Below are 8129 nucleotides of genomic sequence, written 5' to 3'. Positions count from 1 at the left end.
CCCATTGCCTACTGGTTGTGGCCCTATGCTCCTAGAATGGAGTCCCAGGATTAAAAAAAAAATATATATATATATATATATGTAGTCCTAACCTGTCTCCTGACCTCATCTCTATCTCCTGGCTTCTCTACCTTCTTTCCTTCAGCTAAAATTCTATCTTCTGAAAGAAGCTCTTTTTGACCTCCCTTTATTCTGTCCTCTGTATCGTAGATTACCTGTCCTCTACTAATTATTTCCAATTTTCCTCTATCTTGTTTATACATATTTGTTAGCATTTTATTTCCCCTTTCAGATCATAAATTCCTTGAGGGCCAGAGCAAATTTTTAGACCTTTTTTGTATTGCCAGCAGTTAGCACAGTGTCTGACACATAGTAGACAACTTAATAAATGCCTTTTGACTTGGTATCTAATGTGAAAGGAGGTAAAAATATGCTAAGAGATGACTTTAGCATTATTATACAGTAGAATTTGGTGTAAGTTCAAAACATGTATCGAACCTCAGGTGCATCATTAAAAATGAGAGAAATTGATATATTGAAAGATTAAATGACTTTTTGTAAGGGAAAATCAAGAATAGAATATCATTAATAATGGAAGTGAAAATGATGACTTATCTGCCAATCCATATGTCTTAATTTTTTCACTGAGTTATGAATTTAGTCATTAATCCCTTTTTTGTTATATCCTCTCATCACACACAGATATATATCTTCAGGATTAGAAGAAAGGTAAATTACAAGCATGAACTCTGTAGCCCATGTTGAATATAAGAATATAACTTCCTTGCAAGTAAGAATTGTTGCATTATTTATACTTTTAATCCAGGTATCCAACATAGTGCCTGGTACATAGTAAGTATTTAACAAATTCATGATTTTTTTGATTAACACCAATGGAAAATTATGAATTCACAAAATAATCTTTATAAAATCATTTGAAATGTTCATAAAAACATGCTTTCTCCTATGGAATTCATGTGCTGATTAGTTTAAGAAGGTTATGTTTTTATTTTCTCCTAGTATCTAACTATATGATGTTTGTAGATAGGTAATTCCAAGGAATAAGTACAATGAATGAGTAGGACATTTCTCCCAGATTTTTCTGGATTTCCACTTAATTCATTGTTTTAGGAAACTAAAATGCTTTGATTTTGTTAAATTCTGGTTGAAGTTCTCCCATGGAGAGAGTCATCTAAACCTAAGTGTCATGGTATATACTGTTTCAGTGAAGTTGTACCTTAATATGCATCAAGATAGTTTTACAAATGGAAATTTGTCTTGTATGAGATGAAAGCAGATTTGGATAGTTTTATAAATTTATTTTCTTCCTGCAGAGATGGAATGCTTCTTAAATTGTCTCTCTGTCATCAGGTCTAAATCTGATAGAAACAAGCTTTTAAATATATAAAAAAGGGTTGTAATAATTTGTGAAAATATGACTGTAAGAGATAATTAAGAATGTTTATAATTAGGGTAATTATGATGATTTCTGATTTAACTCAATAAATGATTTTCTCATTCAGCATGTGATGTGTGTAAGCTATGGTTGTAAGTAGTTGCTTTAGGTTGCTGGTTTATTATGTAGAATCATGATATAATTCTGGAAGAAATATCAGTTATCCTTTATTCCATCTTCCTGATTTTACAGAGGAAGAAAAAGAGGTCTAGAAAGATCGAGTTCCTTGCCTAAAGAATGGAAGAAGTTATTAACTCCTTCTTCTCTACTAACATCACTTATAGTACAAGCCCTCATCATCTCCATGTCTCACCTCTCTTGTTTTCTTTCTCTCCAATGCATTTTCCATACAACTGCCTATGTGGTATTATTGCTAATGCCCAGGTTTTACCATATTAATCTCCTGCTTTAGAAGCTTCAGTGTTTCCCTATGGCCTAGAAGATAAAATGCAAGCTCCTCCATTTGACACTGAAAACACTTCTCCATCCTTCTCCAGCCTCTCTCTACACACTGACTACCTATTTCTTCTCTCTCACAGTCTTTGATCTCGTTAAAGTGGCTAACTCATCCTTCACAAGATTTTATTTCGCCTCTTTGACTTTGCATTGGCTGTGCTCCCATGTCTAAACATATTCCCTTCTCATTTCACTTATTAGAATCTCTGTTTTCCTCCAAAGTTTAGCTCAGATGCCTTCTTCTATATAAGATCTTGGCTGCTCTACTGCAGCTAGTGATATCCATACCTAAAACACCATGCCCTTATTTTGTATATCTCCATATGGATATATTTTGTCTCCCTTGACAGAATGTAAGCTCTTTAATGCCTTTGTATCTCTAGTGCCTGTTATATAATTGATTCTTCATAAAGGATTGCTAATTTATTGATGAGACAGCATATATTAGGAAAATATTTGTAATTGTGAGAAGATAGAGTGATAACTTATCAGGAAAACTTGTACCCACTCAGTATCAAATCCCTCTAAAATATGTTGCTAGACAAGTAGTCCAAGGTCATTAAGGAATTTCATTTTCCTCCATTTGTTCATTTCTTAAGTAAATGTTCTACTTTTCTTGGAATGTATTTAATACAATTTGAAAATTATTAAGCTCCCTTATGTACAGAAAATGAAGTACATTCACAATAAAATGGTTATAGATGCTTAGCTTTCAGCCCATGTTCCCCAAGTCAGGAACCCACTACATTGCTCCATGAGGTTACAGTAGATACTTGAGAAAGAAAACAAACAACCAAAGCTACCTACAGTGTTAAATTTTAGTCATTATAATTTGTCTTTATTCTAGTAATTGTCAAGTTCTATTAATTATTTCTAATTCAGTTCAGATTATCTCTTCCTTTCCATTGGCTAGTCTAGGTACTCACCTCCTCATGTATGCCTACCTACCCTCCTTGAATCTAATCTCTCTTCCCTATTTCTGCATATCATTTACTAATTAATCTTCTTTTAACATTTCTTTAATCACATCCCTCCCTCACTCCATTCCATACTTTATCTTTATACATATTTCCCACTACTTAAAAGTCTCATATCTTCCCTTTGCTTTTTAAGGCCCAATCTGATCTGTCCTTGTCCTTTGTATTTAATTGTCTTTTTTACTACTTCTCAACATGTACTTTCCACCATATTAACACCAGTTATATTTCAAGCCCATAAATAAGTAGCATCTTTGTCCACTTAATTTTTCACTCATTGTTCTTGTTGTCTAAAATGCCTTTTCTCATCTCTACCCACACAAATATTGCTCATCATTCACAGCTCAAGCAAGTTCCACCAATTCTATGAAGACTCTCCTCTATATTCTAGTCTTTATTGATGATTTTCTTCTCTGAAGTGCTATACAAACATATGATACACTTTTTAGCAATTAAATATATACATATATGTAGATCTTATTGAATCTTGTTTCATGTATGCTTTTCTTATGTCAACTAATGTTTTTTTAAGTATTTGAAGGCAAGAATTATGCAATTTGAAGTATTTCTTAGAATAAATACCTGGCATAATGCAATCTAATTGGTCTTAACCATCAAAATGATGTAATAAACATTTAAAATAGAGAATAATCACATATAAAACTTAAACATTCACAAGACAGAACAAAGTTAATTAAATAACCAAAGGAAAAATTTTTATATATTCTGTGGATCCATCTGAAGTGCTTTGAAAAAAAATGTTTTTCATATACTTATAGTGAAATGTATAAATCGGTCACTTAATATTAAGTTGTCTATTGTGAGAAGCACATGTAAGTATTGTACTGCTAATGTCATTTTGTACCACTTAATATGCATCCTTCCATATTTTCTTTCATGATTATGCTTTCTATGATACTATAATATTCTCTTATATGAGCATATACTTATATCATTTATAGCTCATTTTGTAGAAATTAAAAATCTCGATTTCTCATTTCTCAGTGCTTTCTAAGACTAACCAGTGTGATACTACCATTTAGTCTAATTTTTTATTATCAAATCATTTTCATTGTGATTTTAAATTCTATACCATAAATAAAGATTTATTAGCAAATGGTGATATGTTGGTATATGTATATATAGGGAGGTGTGTGTTTAAAAACAATCCATTTGAAAATATACTTGTTCATTAATGGATGGGATGCATCCATGTGCAGAGAAAAATGTAAACTAAACAAACACTTTTGTGGATTTCACACACATGTAAAAAATAAGGTAACAAAGCAGACTGATTTGTTTTAATTTCAAGCTTAGACTTTTATTAATTTGCATTTAGTATTTTATTAATTTGTTTCTATAGGCCTGGATGCTTAAAAAATCATTCACAAGTTGTCCAGCATCTCCATGTGGGACTTAATATTGTTGACATATTGTGAGTGTATGTATCTGTGTGTGTATAAACATTATATTTATATAAATTTAATGCATGCTTGAAATATTGAAAATGTTAGTCTCCTTTTCCCCTTACAGTGATTTATTATCTATGTATTTTCTTTAGTGTGTAGGCTGAGAAGAGAGGAAACTTGATTGCAGTGAACAAGAATAAGTATGTATAAGAATAAAATATCTCTGTGAACATATAAGAATAAAATACCCCTGTTTGCACAACTCCTTAAAATGATGATACTACATGTAAAAACCATATACTTTAAATGTCAAAATAAGTACAGAAAGGACATATTTATACATAATCTTATAGTGAATATTCACACATGGATAACTAATATGAAATCAGCTTTTTTAAAAAAATTTTTACTCCTTGCTCTGTTCCAAGAAAGTGACAGTTGAAGTAGGCATCAACATACCTAATTTTGAACTATGGAGTCTAACAAGATATTTACACTAGGTTTCTCCAATTACTATACTATGTTCATGATTGATCATTCCTTGTGTCAGTGTACAAATGTATAGTTAGAATTATCTGCTTTATCTCTTTCCTGTGGTAAATTAGCAATATTTTGTATTTGAGTTACATAGGAAAAGTCCTAAATCGAGATGGGGCTTCTTAACAGCTAAAAAGCTGGTAGCTTTTGAAAGTAAGTAATCTATATTCAAAAGGTAAAGGAGGATTCCACTTAGTCATACTTTTATAAGCCATCTTTTAATGAGACTTAACAAACTAAAATTTTATTTCTCTATCCTACTTTAACTTAAAGGAACTTGTTAGTCATCTGCCTTAATTTCTTTAGAAATAAATAATTTCCAAGATGACAAGAGTTGTGTTAGTCATATGGAAGAATTTTTAACCCATGGAATTAAAGTATATCATGATTTAAAGGGGTAATTTTATAATTACTTAAATGTAATCATTTGAAGAAAATAACCAAAAGACAAATACCTATTTAGAATGTGGATGGATAATAGTGTCTAGAGTTAGAAAAAAAGAATAAATAGCATTTTCCATTCCTGTGATTCATATCATATTTTTGTTTGCCACTTTTTCTTCTGACTCATCACAGAGAAGAAATGTAGTGAAGGTGGCATATTTATTTTATTGAAGTGAAGCTATGCTGACAATTTTCCATAATAAATTGGATAATCTCATATCAGTGATACTAATGGGGCTTGATATTTGCTTATGATGAGATGTATGTTTTTACTTTTTCCACCTTTAATTTCAATTTGCAAGTTGGGATTTATTACTGAAATGGATTTATTACTGGAACATTTTTAGAACTTCATAGAGACACTATTAAAATTGCTCTATTATTTGTCATTTCTTTTTTAACATGCATGATTTTACTTACCTTATCTTTCAAGTGGACCCATTGTGGTGTAGTGGAATGAATGCTTAACTTGTAGTTATAGGACCTGAGTTTGAATTCTGTTTCTGCTATTTATTACTTGTATGACCTTTGAAAAGACAATTGACGGAGGAGGGTTAAAAAGCAGTTTCCTAATCTGTAAAGTGAGAGGATTGAATTAAGTGATCTCTAAGATTCCTTCTATCTTGAGATTTTATGAAGATAACCTCACACAATGTATTTTCCAGGTGTGGTACTTTGCCTACTTTTATAATTAATTTTAGACTGTCATTTTAGTAAACTTCAAATTTACAAAGTATAATCAATATTCTTATTTATACATTATATAGATTATAGGATATACTTTGCATGTTACTATGTATATTTGGTTTTTCACTTTAAAATTTTTATGTCTTTTAATATTATGATATCCTCTCATACTGTGGAGTTTAGTAACCATGTTTTCAATCGTTTTTGGTTTTTCCCTCAATCATTCTTGACATTCAGAACTCTAGTGTAATATATAGTGTTCTCTGTTGCATGGTGGTCACAATTTTTAGACAGCTATTCTTGTTCTTAAATAATTTCATTTATATAGTACTTTTCATCCCTGTATATATGTACAGGAATCACTTCACCCACCACCGAATTGCAGCCACTTCTGAGGTGGAACGCAGCAACTGTTTAACAGCGCACTTTCCCCTAGGTGCTGACAGCTGCAGAAGAAATTGTACATGGTCCTGTACAGAAGGTATTTCTCCACTGTGCCATCTGCAGAGTGAAACTGACTAGGAGTGCTACATAGACTGTAAGTTTCTTGTGTACCCATCCTAGACTGGAAAACCCAATGTGAGAGGGCTATAAACTAGAATTGGGAATATTCCTTCAAAAGCTAACTTTGATGAATATCTTAAATTTAATGCTGATAGCTAGTACCAAATTTTGCTAAAAGGTAATATAGTCCTTGCTTGATATTGGACTAACACATGTGGTTGGATTTACCCCATAAACGCATAGTAAATATACACTAAATTTTTTTTAAAACTGCAATCTAAAATGCCTTAATAAAAACTTTACATTTGAAATAAATTACTGTGCTAGGATTATTTTCATATAACCAATGCCATGTTCTATGAGCTTCTAAAGCCATATTCTTAAAAAAGCTAATCACCCTGATATTTAAATGGGGCCATCCTACCAGTTTTGCTTGAAGTATTTTTGCATTGTAAAATATTTTAAGGCTGTTGGTTGTCCTTGTCAAATGAATGCAGCAAATCCATTATGTAATATAACCTGTCTTCTTTGTTTTCAAAAACATTGGGCTTGTACTTTTTTTACCTTAATGAAATAAACTACACTGGGAAACCCCAGTAAATATGGGAAATTTTATGTATTGTGTATTTAGTCTACCCCTACCACCAAATTTACCCCTTTGTTTTTTTTCCTTTTGTAAAAGCAAATTTACAACAATGATAATTTTGTGTTATGGTTTGTCATGTTATTTGCTTCCTTGTTTACATGTATATGTTGCAGAAAAAAATCATAAATGAATGACTGTTAATGTCCATCTTTATAGTTCATTTTTCTACCTTTAACTGCTTTGTAATTTTATATATTAGGTGACTGATCATTTATCAGGTTTTAAAGATTTTGTGTGTGTTCCCACATTTTTCTTTGAGAAGATGCTAAGGTAACTTCATAGAAAAAAGTAAAGTTCTGTATAACTGAATATTTAAAGAATGGCTGAATGTAAGGATATATAAGTTGAAGATGATACTCGAAAACATCTGTATTTTGATAACTAGTATCTAAGTGATTGCAGATAATGATTAAAGTCTGCCTCATTTATGAAACTAAAAACAGGTATCACATGAACTAAATCTATTTCACATTAAGCATGCACATTCTTTTGAATACAAGTGCATTGCACTCACGTCATTATTATAATAGAAATGACTATTTGTAGTTTTTGCATAATGTCTATGTCATATGTTCAGTAATGATTACCTAAGAGTTTTAAAAAGAGACCTGTTATCCTGCTGAGATGTTTTCTATGTATCACTTTAACTTGGTAGTATGGTGTTTCTTCCTAGCCTTTACAGGATAAAAACTTTTGAGTGAAAGGATATAATTAATGTTCTTAACTGTATCTAATCCAGTCCAATCCAATAACATCTATTAAGGGCTATGTGCTGTGGATACAATTAGTAAAAAACAACAATCCATGTTCTAAATGAGCTTACAATCTAAAGATTAGGTCATGATATGGATACAAAAAGAATTAGCAAAAAAAGGACATTGCTCCTACAATTTAGGAAGAATTTTTTTTCTGGACTATTATCTGGCCTTGTTTTGTTTCCCTTCCCTTCCCTTCCCTTCCCTTCCCTTCCCTTCCCTTCCCTTCCCTTCCCTTCCCTTCCCTTCCCTTCCCTT

The 8129-nt window shown here is 31.4% G+C and overlaps 1 protein-coding gene across 3 annotated transcripts in view; it reads left to right on the top strand.

The window, feature by feature from the left end:
• Positions 1-8129, top strand: part of NOVA1 (NOVA alternative splicing regulator 1) — a 172201-nt gene that overhangs the window by 46347 nt on the left and 117725 nt on the right. Inside the window, exon 2 of one of the 3 annotated variants that reach the window (XM_044665047.1) lies at positions 6403-6504. The exons of the other annotated variants lie outside the window; for them this stretch is intronic. The gene's annotated coding sequence lies outside the window, so the exon portion shown is untranslated. The remainder of the gene's footprint in view (positions 1-6402; positions 6505-8129) is intronic. 3 annotated transcript variants of the gene reach the window in all.

This window comes from Gracilinanus agilis, chromosome 2 (genome assembly GCF_016433145.1).
Source record: "Gracilinanus agilis isolate LMUSP501 chromosome 2, AgileGrace, whole genome shotgun sequence".
Taxonomy (NCBI): Eukaryota; Metazoa; Chordata; class Mammalia; order Didelphimorphia; family Didelphidae; genus Gracilinanus; species Gracilinanus agilis.
The sequence above is the reverse complement of the archived record's forward strand: the minus strand, read 5'-3'. Positions and strand labels throughout refer to the sequence as shown.